The 25,696-nt window shown below is 47.6% G+C and overlaps 1 protein-coding gene across 2 annotated transcripts in view; it reads right to left on the bottom strand.

Moving 5' to 3' along the window:
- The window catches only part of ZNF609 (zinc finger protein 609), a 238,538-nt gene that overhangs the window by 212,327 nt on the left and 515 nt on the right, over positions 1-25,696 (bottom strand). Inside the window, exon 1 of one of the 2 annotated variants that reach the window (XM_029575832.1) lies at positions 24,556-25,567. The exons of the other annotated variant lie outside the window; for it this stretch is intronic. The gene's annotated coding sequence lies outside the window, so the exon portion shown is untranslated. Of the gene's footprint in view, positions 1-24,555; positions 25,568-25,696 lie in introns of those variants that run through there. 2 annotated transcript variants of the gene reach the window in all.

Genomic DNA, 25,696 nt, shown 5'->3' with positions numbered 1-25,696 from the left:
TCGGGCCCGTTGTTCCATGGGATTGGTCCAGCTACCGAGATGGCCTGCGCCCCTCCCCCCCCCCCCCCCCCCCCCGGATGGGCCTGTTGAATTGTAGGAACAGCCAATAGTCCTCAGCTAGCTGTTGCATCCGTCGCTGCTCCGACGCCCTCACTCCGCCCTCTCTACCTTTCTGGCGACTCCCTCCGGGGTCCGATGGACGGCTACAGCCGCGGCGTCTCCATGCCGTCTTCCCTCCGGCGTCCCCGGACCGGCTCGATGCTGCGGATCCGCCATGTTGCCTGATGACGTAGGGCGCGCGCTCCGACTAATATATTTATTTATTTTATTTTTTCTATACCGGCATTCGCGATAAATATCGCGAATGCCAGCTGGTATATTCGCGATAAATATCGCGAATATACCAGCAAGGGCGCGAACCTCAGGGGCATCCCCCTGAGCTGACGTCATCCGCTTCCAATATAAAAAGGTCTCAGTATTCGCTAACTAATCGCGTTAGCAAGGACACGAATTCGTCCAAGCTACTCTGCCTCCTCGGACTTACCAGGGGTACCCGCTCCTTGGGGGCCCTCGCTCTCTTTTCATTATTTCAGACAGAAACCGGTACTCGCTCCTCGAGGGCCCATGTTCCTGAACACTCTGAAGATTCTCTACTACCTGGAAGCTATCGCAGATACAGACATTTGTGAGTTACCATCGCTCTCTCAGAGCTTTCCCTGGAACCAGGTACTCACTCCTCGAGGTCCTAACCATTTCCAGCTACTGAGCTTCTTTAAGACCTTATGTGAGTTTTGCTATTCAGTTCTGGCTATGTACACTGCCTACCCTGTCTACTCACTATCTATAGTTTCTCTACAGCTCAGCAACCCTGGGAACACCGTTCCAGTAACCTGAGGGACTTCAGCCCTGCCGGGCATATCAGCTCACTACTGCCACCTCTGGTGGTTCTACTAACCTGTCTAATAAAAGAACTCTCTGTGTCTGTCTCCGTACCCAAGCCTAGCCGGTGGTCCCTCTCAGGATATCCTCCTGGGGGTGCAGTCATCTGCCATCGGCCCACCTATCTATGTTCCTCTACAGCAGAGTGCCCTCTCCAAGCACTCTGCTGGTAACAGTTGCTACCTTCTCTTCTTCAGGAGTCCACAACACAGACTCATAACAGATTGCTATCTCCGCCGTCTATACCTTACAGATGGTTAACTCCTCTTTCTTGAGAAGTAGAGCATTACAGATTGCTAACTCCTCCCTCCTTAGGAGTTAAACCATATCAAGATTGCTACTCCCTAGCAGATCCATAACAAGATTGCTAGCTCCGCCTACCACGGGAGCCAAATCACAACAAGATTGCTGACTCCTCCTTCTTTAGGCGTCATCATTAACTACTATCTGCTTGCTCCTCCCATCAGCATAGCAGATCCTAACATTAGCCAAGAGTAAACAGCGCTGCAGTGTGTTTTATCTATAAAATAACCCAGCTTGGGGAGGTGAGCCCAACCCTCTTGCATGAATACAAGGAAGACTGCAGGTCAAAAGGTTTACTCACCCCTAGAGTCGAGATGCTTGGAATTAAATTCTTCTGTGTGAGTGAACGGTGCTGCCACCTCTACGGTATCCCCAGTTCCCTCCTGACAGATGGCATCTGCTATGTCAGAGGCACTTTCAGTAAAGGACCTCAGATGGTGGCTCATTGGGTACCTCGAATCCCATAGGTGGGATGCGACACCTTGGGGGTTTCCTCCCTCTGCAGCATTCCCAGCCAGGCCTGAGAAATAAATGCAGGTCCTCTACGTGACCACCACCCAGTCTAAATGTTTAGGAGCTTGGGGGAGGGGGGGGGGATATATTGCTTCTTTTGCCTTTTCATTTTATTTATTTATTTTACTTACTCTATTTTAGTTTCTTTGCTCTTCCCCATTCTCCCTTCTTCTGTAGGCCACAGCAGAGAGCACCCTCAGAAGCAGCTCCTCCAATCGGGCCTGCTCAGCCCCCTGGAGGTCCACCAGCACCACATGCTGCCCCCCAGCAGGGCTGCTGAAACCCGCCAGCACCTGTCCCCCGGGGCAGAATTCTCCTTGATGGCCTAACCAGCCTCCTTCCTGCAGTCATCCCAGTGCAGCTCCTGTTACTCCGCTGCAGGCCTGGGCCCAACTGCACTGGTGGCTCCTCCACTTCAGGCTCAGGCTGGTGGCAGACACCGATAGGAGGCCCGGGATTTTTCCAGTCCTGCAAACAAGCACCTCAAAACGACCCTTCTGTTTACATAAATATTAATGAGATCTCTTTTACAGGATGCATTATACACGTGTTTTATTTCATTCTGAGTGCCAGGAAACTGGATCTTTCCCTCTTAGCTGCTGGATATCCTCACTGAAGGAATAATCTTCCGTTTGCAACATCCACAATCCACTGCTGCGACAATGGCTGCGAGAAAGAAGCAGGATCAAGTGGACTCTTACAGACACCGATCCTATGTTCACGTAAATATCTGTATTAGATACCCTGCCTCCCCCCACCCCTACTCCCCCCTAACTGCCGTTCAAAAAAAACCTCAATCGGTAAATTCTCAGCCTGGGTGAACATTTTCTTAAGGAAATTACTGCAGTGTAAAATAGTTGGGGTCTGAAGCTGATGAGGCAATTGATAAGAAATAAAAAAAAGCCAGCATTCAGCATCAGTCTTGGATACAGAATTCTGAAAATGTGACAAATTCCTCCAAAACGCCAACCAATCAGCTCTTGGTAAGATGGGAAAACAGACTCTGGAGACTGGGCTCGGTGGGTCCTTAATCCTATACTAAAGTTCATCTGGCATCATGCCCATCTTTTCTGCCTTGAGAAACAGGGCCCTGCACATGCTAACTGAAGGACAGGGATCAGGAACAGCCTACAAAATGTATTTCTAACCTTTAAACACAAAAACCTGTACAAACTAATACATTCCATAAACCGACAGAGGAGAGAGAGTCAGGAAAGATAGATCTCTGTTTCCTGCACTACCTCTTCCGTTCTTCCCATTGCAGCAGTATGAAAAAATCTCTTAAGGCCTGTGAATGAAGTTAGTGGCCTCTGCTCTCCGCTTGTGCAGCCTGCATAGACTGCTCTTGAACCTGGTTGCCAGGGGTTCTGAAGCACCGTGCTTCTAGCTCGAGCTATCGGCCCTTCCTGAGGATTGCTGTGCAGCCTGGTTATTGTCGTCTTTGTAGCCTTAGTGGCCCAGCAGGGCTCAGTCCTTATTAAATCGGGGGTATTTCTACCGCACCTTGCGCTGTGTTCCCTGCTGTTTCTCCGATTGATGGCGATTGCACGTACCATTTTTGCTCTGCCGTGCTGCCCAAGTTCCTGGAGCCCTGCACCAGGCCTTGTTGGAGGTGTAATCCTGCGCCTTATTTTTTGGACCTTCCCTAAACTTGTGTTTGCCTTGGACTGTCCTCCCTAAAGATACAGTGAAGAATAAACTAACCTTGTTCAGTTCCTTGTCTAATCTGTTTATGGAAGGCATATGCCAGCAGTGAACTTCAGGGATCCCTTTCCATGCTGGCTGCCTGGGTCTCAGCCAAGGATTTCCCCAACAATACGAAGCACCTCCTCCTCCAAAAACTGGTAATTACTAGGATTTATTGTTACATCTTTGGAGGTCAAGCTTTCTACTGAGCTAGTGCTCTTTCACAACATGTATTAACTAAATAGTCCCTATATAATAAAAAAAATGTAAAAGAAAATCCTTGTCCTCTGTACTGTATACTCAAGATCTTTAAAATCATAGCAGAGCATCTCTCTGGGGTAGCATTTTACACTACACTCCAGGCACTAACGCTTGCGTTCTCAGCAATATCACCTAGTCTGGAAAGGCTTGTGTCAGATTACCAACTGTGACTTACTATGTATGCAATTATTCTCTCTTACTGGTTTGTTTTTTTTCCGGCAGAGGAAGGAAACATCCTAACAATTATTTATATGTTGCTCACTTCACATGGGAGAGGAAAAAAAAAAAATAGAGGCAGGAACCATAAACTATGGTATGTGTGTTACTGAAAGTTAGTGATCCAACGGCCTGCCTTTCAGTGCCACGCAAGAGATAGGCCTGGTTACCTGACACAGAACCGAGGCCTACGGAGGAGCAGGGTACTGCTGTAGTTGGAAATGGATGGCACCTTTTATTTCCAGTTCTGAGAGGAACAGTTTATTAACAAATCCAATATGAATTAGCCGAGCCCTGCCCACCAGAGGGATCACGGGGACGGTCACAACATTACGAATCCTTTCGCCTGTAGATCCATCTGTTCAAGTCTTGCTCAAGGTCGCTAAAGGCTTACAAAAGGTTGCCTGCGCCATCCAAGCTGGTGGCCTGGGTCCATTTCTGGGGACCCCGGCAGAAGGATTCACATGGCAGTTCCCGTCAAAGTCCCACGGAATCTGTGAATTCTACTGCGTGCCTTAGCAGATTTGTCTCTTCTATCGCACAACGGTGACATCTATCAGACAAGACTTGGGGATCCATATAACTGCAGCTGAAGGTTGCCACTGCAATAAACTGGACAAAGCGAGACGGCAGAGGGATAGATGAGAGGGACAAAAATCCTGGGTAAGAACAAATGAAGGATCAAGGTGCCACTGCCCAACAGAGGAAAAAGTACTGCGCCAAAATAAAAAAAAACAAAGAATTTGGCCGATGATCAAGTTTTCTAGAATTGGTGCTATTCCTGCCCAACAGCATCAAAAGGGTAAATCACAGGCATGTTGGATTAAAGTATGATAAAGCACAACTATGTCCAAACGGGAGCAAAGACCACCACATTCTCACTGACAGTATGCGATCAGGTCATTTTCTGGACGATTCTTCCTCTCAACGTGGAAGTACCGTAAATCACAAGCACACACTGGAAATAACCTGCTGATCTGGAAGCCGCCCCCTGACCATAAAGCTCAAGTTGCTTTTAAATATCCTAGAAACAGAATATATCATCCCACCCCACTGCTTACCCATCTGGTGCATACAATCCTCCCATGTATGCGCCTTGTAGGGTGGACACAGGAAACTTTCAGTATGAAAGAGCTCTGTAGAGACCGCACTTGGAGCTGCCTGATGTGGCGGCAGTCCCTCAGAGTGGGGGAATGTAGTCTATTGCCAATGTACTAAATATGTACACTTAAAAAGTGCCTGGTACCTTGCCCCTTAGTCTGAGTAAACAATAAGTACAGTTTACCTCTGCTTCCATGAAGCAAGCAAATTAATCAAGTGAGTTAGAAACATGATGGCAGAAAGAGACAACACCAACGTTCTCTCTAAGGACTGGGCTGCTGTGTGCAAAACGTTTTAGTTTCATTACCCTGTGAGCACTACTTCCTTTGATGCAAAATGCCTATCAATTTTATGCTCACAGCAACCCAGTCCTTAGAGGGAGCATTGGAGCAGCATGTACATAAAAACTCTCACATACGCATACTAACGCACTTGTATATTCACCCTCAGTCTCTCTCTCACACACACACACACACTCATTCCCCAGACTCTCACGCACATGCTCTCCATGAAGTTAACATGTGGCACATTTAAAACTAATTGGAGAAAATTATTTTTCACTCAATGCACAATTAAGCTCTGGAATTTGTTGCCAGAGGATGTGGTTAGTGCAGTTAGTGTAGCTGGGTTTAAAAAAGGTTTGGAGAAGTCCATTAACTACTATTAATCAAGCTGACTTAGGGAATAGCCACTACTTTTACTGGCATTAGAAGCATGGGATCTACTTAGTTTTTGGGTACTTGCCAGGTACTTGTAGCCTGGATTGGTCACTGTTGGATACAGGATGCTGGGCTCGATGGACCCTTGGTCTGAACCAGTATGGTATATCTTATGTTATTTTTCTAATCAGTGAATCCCAGGCTTCCCCCCCCCCCCACATTCCATTCTCCACCTGACTTCTTCCTTCCACAAACACACAGCCTGGCTCACACCCAGATACTCATTCATACATCCCTTTGCCCCTACTCAAAGGCAGGCACCCACAACATCTCATCCACCCAGGTATCACACACACAGCCTGGTTCTCACATCCAGGTACTCATCCACACACCAGGGCCTCTTCAGCCACCAGCTGGGATCAGTTGGTGGCCTCTGCATTTTCTCTCTTCAGCCACCAAGGGACAGCCTTCACTGTGGCCTGCCAAGTCGTGAGGTGGGTAGCAGCAGGAGTCACATTTATTCAAACGTCCTTTCCTACTGCCACATGGCTGGGATCTTGCGATAAGAGCTGTGAGACTGGCCCCGTGGCAGCAGGAGACGTCGGGATAAATGCGACTCCTGCTGCCTGGGAGGAGGTGTAGAGAGGTGCGATGCCACCAACTGGATCAGGCAGAGATTTGATTTATCCCTGCTTGCTAGATCTGATCCCTGCGCGGGGGGGGGGGGGGCTAGAAACTCTGCGCAGCAACGAAAAAAAGTTGTGTGGGCAGCCACGCACAGCTTAGAGGGAACAGTGGACCATACGGCCTTTTCTGTTATGACAGCCACACCAACTGCTCAGCTCTACAACCCCTACCACCTCCTCAGATCCCCCGGTGCTTGTCCCATGCTAATATGAAATCAGAGAGTATCCTGGTCTCCATAATCTCCACTGCCGGGCTGTTCCATACAACCACCACCCTAATTTAATTTCCTTAAATTACTCCTGAGTCTACCTGCTTTCACCCTCTTCCCAGAGACTCCCATCTGCTGAATGAGACCAGTCTCCTGGGCGTTAATACCCTGAAGGTATATTATATCTCCACTATCCCCTTCTTTCTTCTAGAGTATGCATGTTTAGAGCTTCAAGTCTGTCCCCCATATGTTTTAGGACAAAGGCCAATGACCAGTTTAGCAGCCACCTCTGGACAGACTCCATCCGGTTTATATGCTTTTGAAGGTGCAGTCTCCAGAACTGGACACAGTACTGCAAGAGAGGTCTCACCAGGGACTTTTACAGGGGGCAGTATCACTTTCTGTTTCTGTAACCACTCTGCTCCCTATGCACTCCCCAGCATCTTTTTGGCTTTTGCCAGAAGCACAGCAGAGAAGAGAGCCACTAATCTCCCTTATAAAATGAAAAAAAAAAAAAGATGGCGGACTTCCTTCTGTTCAAAAAGGAAAGCGTCATTAAAGACTGCACATGGACTTTTTAACACAGGCACAATGCAAGTATTAGGAGCACTTGCAGTAAATGTGAGAGACCGAGATTATCCCCATCGTGCTTGGTTTACGAGAGGTGCATTCCTGTCACGGTACGGGACAAGACAAGCCCATCTGGGAGACAGTACCCCGAGAGAGATCCACGTGACCATCCTGTACTAGGTATGCACCACGAGATGTAAAATCAAAGAAAAGGTGGCAGAAAAATACAGAAATAGTCCCAATTATACTGGGTGCCACCAGCACATATTGCGCCCTATGAGCTCCAGAAGGAAGCTCTCCTGGGCACAATACAAGGCATAGAGAACTCGAGCAGTAAATTTGAAAGATTGAGATCGTACCCAACACTCAAGCTTACAGGTAAGGCTCATTGCTGCCGTGGTAGTGTACAAAACAAGCCCATCTGAAGACACTACCCTGAGCGAGAGAGCGCGGAACTACAACAAGGGCACAGATGGACTCTAAAATTAAAAAAAAAAAAAAGACACAAGTAGTTCCCCGCAGAAAGAACAGCGCCTACTTTCCAGGACATACGGGCTCCTGCACCTAGCCACGGATCCAAAAAAAAAAAAAAAAAGACAGACACCCCTATCAGGATTCCCCTGAACTTCCAGACGTGTCCTGAAAATCCAGCATGGATAGGATACCCAACACAGATGTTATCAGGGACACACGCCGTGATCCCACAGGCTCTCTTCCCTTTGGAGAGCAGGGAGAAAGGGAGACAGAAACACTAAGAGGTAAAAAGGAGGAGGCGGCAGCAGAGAGACAAACTCTGTGCTGAAGAAAGTTATTTTCCACCCCAACATTAAACTGCACTATCTGCAAATGACAAAGGGTGAATTCTGGTAAAGATTCAGGGTGAACACATCTGGGGATACTACTTCATCACACATCCTATGTAGGAGCAAGAGGGAACTGCCAGGTCAAAGCAAACGTTTCTCAGCCTTGCTGTCCATATCGGACTGATTTCTTCTTTAGGTTTCTCTCCTCCCCCCCCCCCCCACTCTATTTTCATTGTTTTCTGTATCTTCTCTCCCCTGTAGCCTTTCCACATATCCTCCAGTCATAAGAACTTAAGTTATCATACTGGGTCAGACTGAGGGCCCATCAAGCCCAGCATCCTGTTTCTAACAGTGGCCAACCCATGTCACAAGTACCTGGAAAGTACCCAAAGCTTCGATCCCCCTGTTACTAAGGCTAGTAATAAGCAGTGAATTCCCAAAGTCAACTTAATAGCAGTTTGACTTCTCTTTCAAGAACTTGTCCAAAAATGTTCCTAAACCCAGCTACACTAATTGCCTTAACCACATCCTTTGGCAATGAATTCTAGAGTTTGATTAAGCATTGAGTGAAAAAGAATTTTCTCCGATGTGATTTAAATGTGCTACTTAATAACTTCATCGAGTGCCCTCTAGTCCTTCTATTATCTGAGATTGTAAATAACCGATTCACATTACCCATTCTAGTCCACATGATTTTAAACACCTCTATAATATCCCCCCCTCAGCAGTCTTTTCTCCAAGCTGAACAGCCCTAACCTTTTCAGCCTTTCCTCATAGGGGAGCTGTTCCATCCCCTTTATCATTTTGGTTGCCCTTCTCTGTACCTTCTCCATCGCAATTATATCTTTTTTGAGATGCGGCGACCAGAACTGTACACCATATTCAAGGTGCGGTCTTCACCATAAGAGCAATACAGAGGCATTATGACATTTTCCATTTTATTAACTATTCCCTTCCTAATAATTCTTAACAAACATTCTCTTTGCTTTTTTGCCCGTGATTTGCTTGAGTGTCTGACATTTCCAGTCCCTCTTCTGCCACATGCAAGGCTGTGCAGCCAGTCCCAATGTGGCCCATCACAGCTCCACCAGCCCATTCATTCCCGACTCGCTTCGCCTTAAACCGAGGCATGCCATACCTTTCACGCCATTAAATCCCCGTTCCCTTCCATAATCACACCGACGAAGACATCTCTTCAATCTTTAGAAATGCACCTCTTGAGTAAACAGCCTTTACCACTTACATATTTAGAACAGTGGCAGCCTACACCCTCACCAGCACTGCATACTAAATACTTAATTGTAAAGCACAATAACCAAACGAGAGCCAAGTGAGGCAGCCGCCCTCCAACTTTGCGCTCCGTGAATGCTGCGAGCCGGCTGCATTCCTCCACACGAACTCTGCTGGCGCTCTGTGCAGGGTGCCAGCACCTCATCTTTTCAAGCCACCCCCAATATGGTTTGGGGGCCACATATTTCCATGCATGGCTCATTTTAAGGCCTTACTCCAGCCCATCCTTGCAATGTGCCGAGAAAATCTTCCAACCAGTGGCACCAACTGACCCAGACATGCACCCCTTCGCCTTTTTTTTTTTATGGCACCAGAGCCTCCCTGAATCGTGTACCTTCCTCATTATGCCGGTCAGAGCCAGCCAGAGGAGAAGCCACCTCACCCCAAACAGCAGTGCCCATTAGCAGCAAGACACCGAAGATGTCCACCTGAGCTATATAAACCTACACACTCAGCAGAAATATCTTCTGTGTAGTCACGTTGCCCCTAATGCCCTCACCAAAGGGGCCCACCTCTTTATTCAAAATTTATTTCTGCTCTTTTGAAGTCCAACCATCTTCCAACCAGTCTGATACTACGTGCATATCCAGCATAGCTCTCTGCTTCTACGGCAGGGGAGGAAGTCTGATACTTCGTGCAAATCCAGCATAGCTCTCTGCTTAAACAGCAGGGGGAATGAAGAAAAGTGGATCTATATACAGACAACAACCAACAGGGACTGAGTCGCATAGTCTGGGTAGACAAATGGGCATGGGTGTAGCTTGCTTATTGCGGCGGTTACTACCCCTAACTAATTTAAGCTATATATTACACTTAGATGCAGCTCCAACACTGCTCCTTGCATTAATGGTGGGGGTGGAAGGGAAATAGAACCAAAGGGTTACTAAGAGCCAAGAGTAACAGATAAGTATGAGAAAAAAAAAAAAGTGCGAAGCTTCCTGGGCAGACTGGATGGGCCGTTTGGTCTTCTTCTGCCGTCATTTCTATGTCCTTTGATGGATTTTGCTTCTTTTCATACCAGCAAAGAATAAGTGTAAGACCAAACCTAAACCATCGCTGACCACAGAGATTTAATAAACGCCAGATCTTCTACTTGTAAGAATGAGGTCAATATTCTTGACCATCACCAAATCGCTGCCTCAGGACATCCAGCCATGGGTAAAAGCCTCCCGGCAGGCTGCATTGTCGTGGGTATGATTTGGTCCTAACCAGAAAATGATGGCTTTGTCCCACCGTAACCCCATCTGCCCTCCATGACTCTTTGCCTTAACTCTAGCATGCACCCAATGTGCGTAAAATGATCCACAACCAACAGGACTTTTGTAGCAGGTGGGGCAGTGAAAGCGCAGGACAAAAGTAAATGAAAGAGGGCCAACTCTAGCGGGCGAGTAATACAGCAGGGCAACAACCGCAACTGGTGCTAGGCTCAACTGCGCCCCCCCCGAGATGAATTTCTTCACATTATGAGAATCCCAGCGGAAAACATTTCTCAAAGCAGTACTAACAGATGAAAGCTGCTCGGGGGAGCTGAGTGCCGTCCGTTGGCTTTTGCCAGCCAAGCATCTTGCCCTCAGCTCCTCAAGTCTTCAGGCTTGGTTGAGGGAAGCATAGGAGACCGAAAAAAATCATTAGAACTGAGCTGCCATCCCGGAAAGACAAGCGATGGGTCATTCTGAATTCCCATCGGTGGGATCCTGAGGTTCGGCAGAGGTTTCTCCTCAAACAGACTCAGGACCCTGCCCAGGGCACATTCTGTACAGGTTTTTCCTAAAATGACCTCCGAGATTATCTGCATCTGTGCGGCCCCCTCTGGATCACCAAGGGATATGGAAGCCTTCCTTGAAATTGCAGAAAAAAAGCCAGCATGCTAATTTGAGCTGGTGGTTTTCCCAATTTGTGTTTTAAAAGTTTGTTACACTGATCAAAATGGGGGCCCATGGATAAAAGGGGACGGACCAGGCTGCTGCTCGTGTTGCACTTGCTTTCAAGGCTGACCCACTCCACGTTACTATGCATGCATGGCAGAATAGCAGCATTACCATATTTATAAAAACTGCTGTCCCTGCTTGTCCCCCCAGCATTTGCTCTCTTTGAACTGCAAAGATTTTCTGGAAGGGTCAATAGGGGGTTGTTTTCGACAGCCATAGATCTATGCCCTTTCTGTCCAATTCCCAGTTAGGATTACTAGCCATATTCCTTCTAAACAGCTCATCATATTTGAGCCACAGTGAACCGCTCTATGTACAGTACGTGCTGCAAATTACATCCTGGTACTTTATCAGCATGCATTTCGAACATTGCGAGCACAATTCGCAATGTTCTTTAGAATAGCAGGTTTGTCCTCCTGCACCAGCATGCAAACTTCATAGCATTTCGCCTTCACTACCTCCCCTTCCCTCCTTGCCAAGTCAAAAGTGTCCACCTATGTTTCGGTGTATCCTCTCCTTCAATGCCTTGGGGATATGTACAGTCAGCGAGTCAACTATGCATATATACTCCTGTTGCATTAAGTGAAGGGACCGCCTTGACCATCATTTCCTTGTTCGTTGGCTTCTGCCACCTTATAAGACCTCACTGGTTGGGAAGCTTGCACCTGGACGTTTGATGATGACCCTCCTCCTCCCCCCCCCCCCCCCCCAACACCAACTGCAATCTTGCTGCCAGCTGTGCCACCTCTGTTGCTTCCACTACTATCCTAGGTCCAGAATTCAATGTCTGTGCCCGCTACCCATTAGGGTCAGGCCTTGCTTGTCTAATTTTTCCATTTACTTGTACAAAATGTTTATTAAGGCACGAGCGCCATGTTGTGAGCCCAACTATACCTCACTGCCCAAATCACTTATTTCTTTAATCAGGAAGCCCCTGACAGGCTGAGGTGTAGAGCGTCAAGTTGCGCTGTCCTGTACTGGAAGAACGTGTTGTTGTTGACATGAAAGCCAGCGAACTGGAATACCCACATCAGTTGGCAGGCATCATCTGTGATATGGTATCTGTTGCCTCAGGCAGTCACTTTGCAGCAGCCCAGAGAGCAGCACTAGCACCCGATCCACTCTACGAATGGCTACGGCTGCTCTTATCTGATTCTATTATCTTGATTGATTATGGATGAGTGCTGCTGCTCAATTGAAAGATGCTGAATTCTATGGCAGAGGTGAAGAGACAGAGACCTGCTCTCCAGCAGATCTTGGATGCATACAGTGGTTGGGTATGGAGGTTGCCACCTGGCTGACGAGATGTGCGTTGCCAAAGTGTCTCTCATTCCTGCACTAGCGTTTCCCATGAGGAGAGATCTTGCATTTTCTTTTGGGTTTTTTGGTCTCCCTGGCCTCAATGGGGACGGCCGTATAGTTTTCAGTCACTGTGGGTGACTGGTGCTTCTTCCAGGAGTTTTTGGTGGAAGGGTGCTGGGTTGGAGGCTCTTGGATTGGGCTAGAGGGTCCAGCAGAGGCCCAGAGCGCGGGAAAAAAAAAAAAAAAAAGGCATGATGCGAGGTGCGCAGGCTGGAAGTGAAAGGCTAACGAAGAGCTGAGATGTAAAGCCATGGCTATAACACCTGGACGGCTTTACCTTGCCATCCAGGTGTTATTAGCCATGGCTGCATTCACCGATAACATGTGTAGCCTCAGGGGCGTATTCTCTCCTGTAGGGATGATGCCTGCTCACTGTGTTCATTACTGCCTTCCTGCTGCTACCTCCTGGTTAGCTGCCCTTGCTCCCCCTTAACTGGGTCCAGGATGATTGCCCACTTATGCAGCCCATGCCCTGACTGACTAGGCCTCCTTCAACTAGGCAACCAGACCCTTTGAAAACACGATACCTCTGCCCACCTTTCAATCTTTATATCCCCTCCCTTGCAGCCAGCACTGGCCCAGATCCTTCCAGTACCAGGGTCTAGGGGTGCAGGGAAATCGGGGCCAGCAGGGTGCCAAGAAAGACTGCAAAAAAAAAAAAAAAGATTGTACTGCAGGGATGGAAACTTGGGTCAGGGTACAGAAGGGAGACAGTAAGGCTGTGTTGCCAGAGGAGGGATCAAGACCAGCATCGGCCAGAGCCACATGGCTAAGCAGGCAAGATTTAAGCCTGCTCTGCATACAGCCAGATCTAGCCAGCCGGAAGCTAAAATTTTGTGCTAGACGGTTAATCCTCGTTCTCACTCATCCTCTGGGGCTGTGCCCACTTTTTTTTTAAAAATGACTGAATCTAGCCACCAAGTGAAATCAGGCCACAAGGCATAGCGGCTCAGCAGTGGTAACGTTGCAAAGCCTTTGATCTAGCCGCCTACTCTGTAGTTAGGTGACTAGACTGTTTAATGCGCTCGGCTTCTCTTACTGAAAGCATGTCCAGAAGTCAGAACCCTCAGTGGTAATGATTTGAAAGAAAAAAAAAAAAAAATGTCTTTCCCTTTTAAAGGCCGGGAACAGAAAGCCTATTTCTAAAAGCCAGCGGTGGCACTCTGACTGGAAAGGGGCATGCAGCTCTTATATAATTTCACCACTTGTCTGTCGCTGTTCAAGGATGAGAAGGCTCAGCCACAATCAACTCAAAAAAAAAAAAAAAAAAGACAGTCAAACATGCCAAGAAATATCTGGACTGTCAAAACTGGAGCACAGCCTGACACACTATAGGGCTCACACTGCGAGCTGGCTGGTAGCCAAGGCTGAAGATCAGCTCCGGTGGTGAAGGGAGTGGGGGGATGGAGAAAAGGCGACAGACAGAGGGATGCCGGTGGGTACTGGAGGAGTAATAGCGTTAAAAGGGTTTCCCACGGGCTAGGGGAGGGGCCTTCCCCAGCAGACAAGTGATGCTCAAGCAGAAATATTCATGAACTCCATCGAGGCAACAAGCAGAGACTTCAGGCCAGGACATGAGAAATTTATTGAGTAGTTGCTGCATTTTACATTAGAAGCGGGTTGTAAGAAGGACATAGCAGTGTGTTCCGGACATTTCTAGGATAAACTTTGTACTCGGGTCAAGCATGTCCCGTATTCAAACTCAGATCCCTTTCAGAAGGGCTCCTCTCTGCCTTTATTTCTTGCTAAGGAGATAGCGGCATTCCTTTTAAGATTTGTCTGGGTATTTAGGGGCTTTTAACCAAAGCAAAAGGTTACACAGACTCAGGACATCTAGATTTAAAAATGTTAAATGATTCAGCGGCAGAATTTAAAGCCCCCCAAGGTGGAGGCAGTCTCAAGAGCCGGCTTCTACCAGCTTCCGGAAGGAAAAAAAAAAAAGTTGCTGAAACAGCTAGGCTAGACAAGAGAGGGGGGGAAGGCAGAAAATTGGGTCACTGTGAATGAAGGCTCCCGGGGCTGCCACCCAGGCAAAATGGCACGGCAGGGGGACCCCGCCATGGAGGGCGGCTGAAGCAGGAGCTTCCCTCTGCTGCTGGACCGAGGACAGCAACCCATCCCTTCTAATGCTGCCAGTGTGGGCAGGATCCAACTGAACTGGAAATGCAAAGGAGCAAGACAAATCTGCCATGCAAAAGCAAAAAAAAACAACAAAAAAAAAAACCACAAAACACCCTCAATCCCAACAACATTGGACTAGGATACAGAGCAATCTGCAGACACCTGCAGCAAATTCTGCAACAGCCTTTTTACAGAGTATTTTTTATTAATCTGCTAGCCTCGGGCACAAGAATTTTACAAAGAGCAAAAATAGGTATTGCTGGACCCTTTTTTTTTTTTTTTTAAATGGTTAAGGAACTTGTTTTCCTGGCGCCTGCCCCAGAAATGGGGAACTGCCAAGCCACGGAGAACAGAAGCCGCCACCACCATGGGGTGCAAAGCTTGGCCAGCCAAGTTCAGTGGAAGAGGACGAAGGGAGGGAGATGCTGGGAGAAAGCGAGGGAAAGAAGAAAAGAAGCAAAAGAAAACGAGCATAAAAAAATAAAGAGAAAAGGAAAAAAAAAAAGTCCAAAAATATAGAAAAATAATGCAAATGTTAAAGTAAATTAGAAGAGAAAAAACGCATTTCCCCAGCTGGTAAATGTTTGGCTGGCACCTTACGATTTCTAAAGATTTCTCCACACCTGCTCAGTAACCTACATGTGTTTTCTTACATTAGATATGTTCAACAGAATTTGTGAGCTTACAGACACGTACAAAGTGGTCTACGAAGGGCATTGCTTTCTGTCTGCACAGTCCAACCTCATCCCTGGGAACACTCGGCATAAAACTGAGCCCCAAGGAATCCGCCTTTCCACATTAGGACAGGAATCCAGTGTGACTCACGCCTTTATCCTTTCACCGGGATTACAGCAATGTTTTCCTCTCCTGGCTGTTTGCTTTCCAGGGTTTGGACAGGAGGGGAAATAACCAGCCTATCCCTTTCTGGCCTCTAGCAAGCTGTAGGAAAAAAAAAAAAAATTCTCCACTCTCAGCAGACCCCGGCATCACCCCCCCCCCCTCCTTCCCCCACCAGCTGCAGTGCAAAGGTCTCCAGACTGCTCTGCTGCCCCTACCGCGACCCCAGCATGACCCCTTTCAGGAGGGTCAGGGGTGAGCGGTCTACATGCTGACTCTCTGATCAGAGCTGGTCAACTGACCCAGGGCCATGAATCCATCTTACAGGGGGAACTGCCGTGTGCCACATAGGCAGGGGCAAGGCAGGCTGTACCGTGACCGGTGCACGACACGAGGAGGAAAACCGAGCCGGGTCACCATGAATCAAAGTGCCCTTTCTGCAGGGCTGAAGGTTCAACCTAGAAATAAATGTCTTCTGCGCACAGCAGGAGGCAGGGAAGGAAATGGAAAATTAAAAAAAAAAAAAAAAACCCCACACACACACACACATTACTCCCAGTTTATTTAATTCAGGTCAGACCAAAATTTCAAGCAGTTGTACGTCCTGCTCCTCGGGTACTGGTCAGGGGCCCCAGGGTCACCAGCTGTCAGCTAACTGAACACATCTGGGCAGGTGCTGAAACTTCCGCACCTATGGTACCAGGCACGGAGGGGACGCAGAGGATGCCACAAAGCTCACTTAATTCGTTAGCCAGACCTCCATATTTAATTTTCTGGTGTGAACTCAAAATACAGAGTGAAGGACATAGACATGTATTTCCCCCCCCCCCACAGTCATCTAGCCATGTCACAGCTGCATTTTGTTATGAACAGGAGGTGCTGCAGCTGTAAAGAGGGTAACACACCCTGTTCTTCACTAAAACACGGGAGATCCTTGCTCGGCAGGAGGACTTTTCCTGCATGGAAACAGACTGAAGACTTGGGATTTAAAGACGGGAGCATTACATCAGGATATCTGCAATCAGAATGCTCCGCCGCACCAGATACTCCCAAAGCCGGGGGAGGGGAGGGACGTGAATGTGTTTTCCTGCACCAGCAGGTATGGCCGCTTATTACGTCTAATAAATCACATTCTCTGGGCCAGCACGAGGGGAGGCTTGGGTTCTCCAACCAACACATTAGGCCTGCACCTTGCGTTTCACCTCACGATGAACCACAGGACTTGCACTATTAGTTCTGGGGCGCTCTTCGGAGCCCTCCTGGAGTATCTTCTGCTGAGCCAGCGGGCCTGTCTCGACAGCTTGCATCTCTGCATTCCCGAAAGGGGGAACCCTCCTGTGCAAGGCTGACCACCATGAGCACTTCGTTTCTGCTCGCACCAAAATATTATGGCCGAAAGGGGAGGCGAAGCGGCAGCCATCCCGACGTTTCCCATCAGCTTAAATGAGGTAGACTTGGCTTTGGCTGATATCTTAGCCAGGGACTCCTCACCTGCTCAGATAGGACTATTAAAGCAGACAGCCAAAGCTGGAATGACTCAATCAGCAATGGGAATCTTAAAAAAAAACAAACAAAAAAAAAAAATACCCACCCCCCCGATTATCAGATAAGACTTCTGAGCCAACCTCTCTCAAGGAGACAAGGAAATGCGACAAACTCAAAAACCTCCAGTCCATTAACCCCGGCACTAGATTATGTTGCCGAACAGCGAGAGCAAACAGAGTGTGAGAGTAGATCAAGACTAAAAAGGTCCAAATAAAGCCAGAGAGAGGCCAGCACTGGGAAGGTGCTCTTCACAACTACGGATCCTTTGTTTTAACCCCATGACACCCGCCACGCTTCCTGTGAAGAACTGTTTCATTTTGTTGTTCCTCAATCTGCTCCTCCCTCACCCTCTGACCCCTTATTTGGGTTTTTTTGGACTCAGCAGTTTCCTCCAGCTTGGTTGGACCTCCAGTTCACATCAGAATGGAGGTGAGATCAGGGCAGTACAAGCCTTCATATGCAACTACCCTGTGTTGTCTATCACTCAAACAGTCCCTAACCCAATTCAGCACCACAGGACCCACCCATACACTGCTCAAATGCACCACATCCAATGCTGCCCCCACCAAATTCTTTGGTCACCCAGTCAATGATCGCCTCTCCATGCTGTAATCCGCTGACTTCATGGCTCACACCTCTGTTCTGTAAGCACTGACTCCATTAAGTTACACACCGCAGAAGGCCAGACTAACAGGCCGATGCGATAAAGAACCCACTAAAAATGTGTGTCCAAACTGGATGCACCTTTTTTTTTTTTTTTTTAACACGCGCCCACTCGCCTCTCCTGGTCGCTCGATGCAACAGGCAAATGAGGTGCCGCGCAAAAAAAAAACATACCAGGGATGAATTGCGCGTCCCTAGCATCGGGTGCCCCGGAGAAGCGGCTGTGCATGGGTTAGGAAGACGAATGTTCAATTTTACCAGTGCCCGTTTTCCTAACCTGACTGCCAGAAAGACTTTTTTTTTTTTTTTTGTTACTCTGACTTAATATCAGCACGATATTAATTCGAAGGAACTACAGAAAAGCAGTATTTTCTGCTTTTCTGTTTAACTTTTGGGGCTCCTCGAGACTTAACGCCAGCTACGGGACTGGCGATAATTTCTGGAGGGCAAAAATGTACGCGTCAGGCACACATCTATTTTTTTTTTTTTTTTTTTTTTAACACAAAGGGGTAATAGCTAACAGCCTCATCAACACGGCAATTGCATGTGATGAGCGCACTTAGCTACGCGCTGGTTTGGACGCGCCAGTCTCCTTATTGCATAAGGGGTTATGGATGCACATCCTAAAATGTGCATCCAACCGCGGGTTAACCTGTGTGCTAGCCTGAGTGCACGGTATTGCACTGGCCTCTAAGAGGGACTGCAGTTACTAGCCTCCTCCCTATTACCACTTTTGTAAAGAGGGCAACAGCCTCCCGTCTCGACAGAATGGCTGAACAGAGGGTACTGAGCTGATGTGCTATGAACTGCTGCCTCATCACTGGTCTACTCCGTTGTTAAGAGTGTTTTGCTTCAGTCTGGTCTGGCAGCTCAAATAAAACTGCTAGATGCACAGCTGAATGACGGGTGTGCATCGTAACATGGCTCCCTCGCTGGTTAACATTCTACAATCCGAGATCTGCTGGAGTTTATACCTTTTCTTGGCAAATGACAACCTACCCATCCATCAAAACTTCTACAGTCTGCCTCACTCATGACAAGTCCCGGTCCCCATGCTGGAAACATCTTTCCAGAACAAGGATGGGAAAACTATAGTCCTCAACCAGCTATCACCAACTTTTCATCTGGCCCACATGCCCCATTGCCTTATATTTACCCCTTGCCTCCCAGGCCTATGTACACATGGGACAGGGCTTCTCCCTCCACAACCCAACATATAAAAATTAGAATCCCCCTTCCGACAGCACCTGCCTGAGCATGATAGAGGCCCCAGCCTCCTCCTCCCCCACAAGTAGAATTAGCAGTCCCACTCCTCTTCAAGCCAAAAAAAAAAAAAAACGACATCACGTTTCCTGGATGCCCTATTTGAGACCATGAAGCTGTTGTGAACTATGTTGTGCCAACAAGAAGATGAAACACACAGAACATACTATGAGATTACCCAGAAGCCAATGGAGCAGCAGAGACCTCCAATCCCCTTCCAGCCAGCACCACCAAGATCTGAACCGCAATGATCAACTTTTTATCTGGTAAAAACCTCTTCTTTTGCCAGGTAATTGGGAAAAGGTAGCAATACTCTGAATCACACATGGGGTGAGGGGCATATCACCCGTCATACAATATCTATACTCCAGTATGGCCCTCAAGCCAAAAATGTTTGCCCATCCCTATCCTAGAATCTCTTCTAAATCTGGAAGAACACAAGCCAATCAAATTGGAACAATGTCAATGTCCCAAACATCATGCCTTCTGGTTCTGATATTCCTTAAAGACATTGGAGTGTCTCTGATTGCTTTAGAACAAGCCAACACGTCTCCATAAAGACAAAATTAAAGACAAGCCGAAGTGCAATAGTAGCGTCCCAACCCAAAACTATAGACCACTTAGAGAACCACTGTAATCATCTCCTTCAATGAAGAAACTACATAAACTTCCTCCTGAAGCCCGTACAGTTGAGTGGCAGACTCTGCAGTTGATACTGCCATAGTACACATGGGAGGAGGAATAGCCTAGTGGTTAGAGCAGTGGACTATGAACCAGGAGACCAGAGTTCGAGTCCTGCTGTCACTCCTTGTGACCTTGGGCAAGTCACTTTACCCTCCATTGCCTCAGGTACAAAAACTTAGATTGTAAGCCCTCTGGGGATAGAGAAATACCTACAGTACCTGAATGTAAACCGGTATGATATCTCGATTGAGATCGAATGTCTGTATATTATAATAAATAAATAAAATCTTCTACCCTTTTGCATATCTCCATTTGCCAGAAGTGGTAGGAATGTGCTCAGAAAAATATATTTCTTGAGGATCCAGGTTAAATATGGCTGCTAGCGTCCATCTCACATTGGATGATTTGTGTTTTACAGATTGTAAGTTTCTTATTAAGTAGGTCAAGGGGCATTACAGAGGAAGTGGGCAGAAACAGAGAGAGAGTAGCATAGCACCCCAGACCTGAGTGAGTCTGCCCAGGAAAAGAAAGACACGATAGAAAAAAAAAAAAAAAATACCACACTCCTCGCAAACACACACCTAGAAATGGAGAAAAAAAATAAACTCTCAAATCATCTATTTATTTTGGGGGGGGTTATGTCTCTCTAAGCCACTGTGGCTTTACATGTACTAATGTATTGTCAGGTCAAAAATTAGGTCCAGGGATTCATCTGCCCAGGATCCCAAATCTTAAAATTACACCTCATACACCTTTTCATGTAGCAGCCTGTGCTCCCTGAATCCATGAATTACAGAGCAGCTGGGGGGCCACTCACAAAGCACCAATCTATCCCAAGGGCTTTTTCCTGGTTGAACTTATGGGAAAAAAAAATGTTACCAAGTCAGGCCCACGAGGACACTTCTTTCATAGAGCTCACTCACACGCGAGAAGAGTAAAGCATGGATCCCACTTTCTTACGTATGATAAGTGAAGCTCTTTCAATCTAATGCCATGAGGTTCCAAAGAAACCGATGTAGTCACACGGTGTACTTATGTGAATGGGAACTGGGACAGGGAACGTTCTCTCTGCGGACATTCCCCTGCTGCTGTTGCCTTGTTAAGCTCAGTGCAAAAAGGAACACGTCTGGAAAGCTATAAACATTTACTTTTAAGGCATTTCTTGTGCTAGTGACAGGGGACACAGTGCGTTATGTGATATGTAGGAACTGGCCTGTTCTGGAAGATGACCTGGGAGTGCTGGCGACATTTACTCCCACACCCACCCGTTTGCTAGGTGGGCAGAGCGTCTCATGTCTGCCCCTCCAGTAAACTGCAGGAAAGATCTATAAAAAAAAAGAGGGCGAAGAACGAGGCCTAGGCTGAGGAGTTGGTGCCGGGCACCAGTCTCTGTCCGTGACACCGGTAAATCAAGAAGACACCCTGTGCCTTAGTTTACCAATCTGGTACCGAGAAATATCGATGACAATATTGCACTATCATGCACTGTCTTTTGTGCCAAGAAAAGCTACTCTGGTCTCCACTCCAGCGGTGACTGCATCCGATCCTGGAGTCCTCCTCAGCAGCCCCTTGAGGTTGGGGATGGTCATCTTATCTGTGGGCGAGGGTCTGAAGCTGGCAGACTCTGCTGCAACTTGGTCACATGCCCCGAGTGGGAGGGGTGACCCTAGGTTGCTGATTCAGTCCGTGGCACGCTCCTGCCTCTCCTTTTCCACCTCTTCTTGCCAGTTTCTAGCCTGTCCAGGCCTGTTTGCAAGGGAGGTGCAATAAAATTGTAATAGACACATCACTCCATGTTTTAGCTAAGCATTGCTACTTTATAGATTTTTTGGTTTTTTTTTAATGAAACTGGGAAATTTTCAATACACCAGAAAAATGTGGCAGAACATGAAAGTGTAAAATACACTTCAACCTCCAACATTTCAAAACACTGAAGATGTAAGTTACAAAAGCACATTTTCATTGTGCTAAAAGGACTATAATAATGGAGTTTGTGATTAATGCTGGAACCCCCAGATTTTTTTTTTTTTGAGGGGGGGGGCTCAGCTGTTTCCTCCCACTCCCAGCTCAATCGCAACCAGTGTCAGGACCCAGCACAACTACTCCCAGGGTTTCCCCTCAGGCTGGCTGTCGCAGCAACGGGTCCAAACCACAAGACCCCACACTATCAAGTCTAAGCGCTACCCGTCACTCAGCAATGAGAGCCACCCTCCCTCAGGCACGGGAAGAAGCAAACCCAAGACCTCTGTATAGTATCACACGGCTACTGCCACTGGGCCAGGCCTGGGACCCCAGACACCTACAATTCCCCCCCCCCCCCCAATAAGGAAGGAAGGTAGGGTGGTCAGATAAAATTATTGGGCCAAGGTCTGCATACAGAAATACATGCATAACAAAGGGCCATTCCTGTCACCAGCGAAATGCCTTTTCCATCAGATAATCTTAGGGTTCAAGGAATGCCAAGCACTGGCTATTTGAGCACGTGCGGTTCCCTCAATGTTAGAAGAGCTCGTGCCCCCTTCACTGGCAGGCTCTCCTTGCCATTTGAGGTAACATGGCGATAACACAGCATGGGCTCCACAGAAGACCAGCGTGCACCAGTAAAGGGAGCCACCCCTACCAGAGCACAAGAAGAAATACTACAGCATTTGCTCCCCCTTTCCCCCCCCCCCCCCCCTCGGCATCCGGACAGCGCAACACATATGAAAGCAGAGAGAATGGCGTCTTTACCCACGAAGGCACCAACCGGCTGCCGTACTCCGCTTCGTTTATCAAAACGCTGAGCTGCAAGACGCCCTGGGTGAGTGCAGGACAGGGCAGAAAGATGTGCAGGAGGAAGGATACAGGGGGGCTCTGCACCTTCAGAGATCATAACCCAGAGCTCCCCCTCCGAAACATGGCCACCAACAGGGAAGCCCCCATCATTGATGCAGGGATAAAACCGCATGGGGGGGGGGGGGGGTGAGAGCTGACATTTCTGAGGCTCAGACAAGACATGAACCTGTGACCTCCGCATTGTGCACAATAAAGCAGAGTCTTTTCATCCCTGAATATCCACCTCCCTGCTATGGTTTCCTTGGATTCGGAGAGCCTTGCCATAGAATCAGGACACCAACTGTGACACTTTTAGCAATGCAAAACTCTCTGTTTCCAAAACACAACCAGATCTTAGTAAAAAAAAAAAAAAAAAAGATATAGCATTTGGGGTTTTGTTTTTATTGGGGGGGGGGGGGGATTTAACTACAACTGATGTTGAAGATCACTTGGTGTGCCAGGGCAAAGTTACCAAGTGTGGACAGAAGAAGGCTTTTGTTGTTTTCTCCTGGCTACCATTAAAAGATAAGTGGGGGTTATCAGTCTTCTACTTTCAACAAGTAAACAATCCCAGGATTTAAGGAAACCTTCACAGCCACCTGCCAGGATGGACAACAATCACAATGGGCCCCAGAGGAAACGGCAGGTTTGAGATTGAATCATTTTTTTTTGGGGGGGGGGGGGGGGGGGAGGGGCATTTCTGCTTATGAAAGCTCCTCTGAGACCTTCCCTAAGAGGAAAAGGCTAGCGCTCCCAGTAAAAAAAGGAGAAGGCTGCTATAAACTTTTTTTTTTTTTTTTTTTTTTTTTTAACACAGACAACTCCTCTTATCAATTACCCCATGTTGGAACGTACAATGTTGTTACAAATCTCAGAGGGCAGGTTCTGTGTCAGCAAAAGTTTCTGCACTGAAAAGGAAAGGTCAGTCTAACCCGACCCCATCCCGCAGCAAGCTGAGGAGAAAAGTAAATTTCAGAATAAAACGCTAAAATGAACAGCTCGTGGAGCTGGGATTTAAAAAGTTGCACAAGGAGGATCCTTCGGTTTTAGAACTAGAGAATGCCTGGGAGATTTGCCCTTCTCTTTCCACCCCCTCGGAGACTGAGTAACCTGAAATGACTGCTCTTGATTGTTTCACACACACTCACACACATTAGGGACTGAATGCTATTCTTACCCCCCACGGGAGGAGGAAACAGAGCATGCACAGTTAGAGAGAGAAACTATCAAAATCTTCAACAAATAAGGAAAGAGAAGGCAGCACATCTGGCAAAGCAGCACAATGGAGGTCGGCGAGGTGACCGATGGGCACATGTTCAGACTGTAAAAAAAAACAAACCCAAACCTATATGAATTGTGCGCACTGTGTAGGTGGAGGAAAACACCAGCCTGTTTTGTGATCTTCATCTTCTACACTCGGTTTTATTTAGGTAGAGGAAGTAACAAAACGGATGCAGAAAGTAACATTAAAAATGGAATCAGATACAGAATGGGAGCTGTGATTGCAGAGCAAGAAAAAAAAAAATACTATTGGTGGTGGTGCTGCTGCCGCCTCCTCTCCCGGCAAGAATAATAAAAGAAAAAGATTCCCAGCCCAGGCCACCAACGGTTTACTATTGCAATACCTTATTGTAAGTCTCACCAGGGGCTATTTTTAGAAGCTGCTGCATAGATTTAAAGAGGAACCCCCTGAAATGTCCCAATGCAGCCCAGACGCTGGGGGTGGGGGAAGGGACATGAATCCACGCTGCTCTGTACAACCCCCCAGACTTTAGAAATAAGAAAACTGCAGGGGGAAAAAAAAAAACACCACAAAAGCAGAAACAAGGGGGAGGAGGGGGGGCCAGGACAAGATCTAGAGCCTGCTGAGGCTTTTTCTGAAAGGCTTTTTTGTCCGATTTCCCACTGGTCCCGACTAATGATTTCTGCATCTGCCTTGGAATTTTTTTTCTTTGCTCAATTTGCAAAATAAGTCATTCATCAATATAAGGCAATTTATTCCCCCCCCCCCCCATACACACAATCTTTTAATCAGAAGATATCTCCTATTTTGCATTACAATATTAAAATAAACTCTTGTAAATATATAGCCAGATACTTACCCCACTATTTAGGCGAGCCTGTACCCCGACAAAACAGGAAGGGAGGGAGAAGAGTTTATGTGTACTCCATTGCGACCCAACAAAAGCAATGAAAAAATATGAACAAAAAATATGTTATTCCTTGTTTGGTATAAAACCCTGCCTCTTCTTTCACATCCACAAAGCAGGAAAAGGCCCCCGGTTAACTAAATCAGATCCATCGCACGCTGGGATTCCCTCGTAGAGAAAAATAAAAGCCACCAAGAGGAAAATCCCCTCTGCTGGGAGTGAGTAGCCCGGCTGCAGGACTTCCGCCGCCCTGCCCTCGGCCCTGGCTCTCTCGCACCCAGCCCGACCGCCTGGTCTCCGGCGATGACGGCCGGTAGGGCGCCGACTCGCACGCTCTCTCTGCGGGAGCAGTTCGGCCTCCAGGGGTGGGGGAGGGAGAAGGTGGTCCAGGACTCCACGAGCTGCCGCCAACGTTCCGAGCCCCGATACAATGTAACAACAGCCAAAGCGAGAGGTAAAACAGAGAGCCTGGGGGCCGATCCGGGATCAGGAGTCACAGCAGGAGAAACCCGGAGGCCGTGTTCCAACGCATGAGAGATCAGGAGTCACTGCCGCCAAACTCTGAACCCGGATTTTCAGGCTGGGGATCGGGAGTCGCAGCCAGAAAAAAAAGCTCAGAACACAAAGCCACAGCCTGACTGGGATCGAAGTCGGAGAAGCCTGGAGTGACAGCTTTGGGATTGGGCGAATGTGGAGGAAAGCTAGGAATCTGAAGTCTCTCCCAGGGGAAGAAGAAACGACAAATCCGGATCCCTAACTCACGGGCAAAGTCAGAGAATGGGGAGAATCGAGTTTTGATGCGTTGGTTCTTGTATTATTAATCCTCTTCATAGCTGCAGTCTTGACAGATCTGACTCTCACTAAAAAGATAGCTCTGTTGAAAATTGAGGACTTCTGTAAATAATTGTTCCAGAACAAGAGTTTTTAAGAGGGCGGCCTGCAGCAGGATTGCTAACTTCACAGGACTCTAGCACTGGCTTGAGTTGTTGGGGTCATGGCAAAATTAGAGGCTCGCTTTAACCATTGTTGAAGATGGTCCAGCCTCCATAGAGGGCATGGGCCACGTAACCAGGGCTGCTCTCCGTAAGCATAG

This window comes from Rhinatrema bivittatum, chromosome 13 (genome assembly GCF_901001135.1).
Source record: "Rhinatrema bivittatum chromosome 13, aRhiBiv1.1, whole genome shotgun sequence".
NCBI lineage: Eukaryota > Metazoa > Chordata > Amphibia > Gymnophiona > Rhinatrematidae > Rhinatrema > Rhinatrema bivittatum.
The sequence above is the reverse complement of the archived record's forward strand: the minus strand, read 5'-3'. Positions and strand labels throughout refer to the sequence as shown.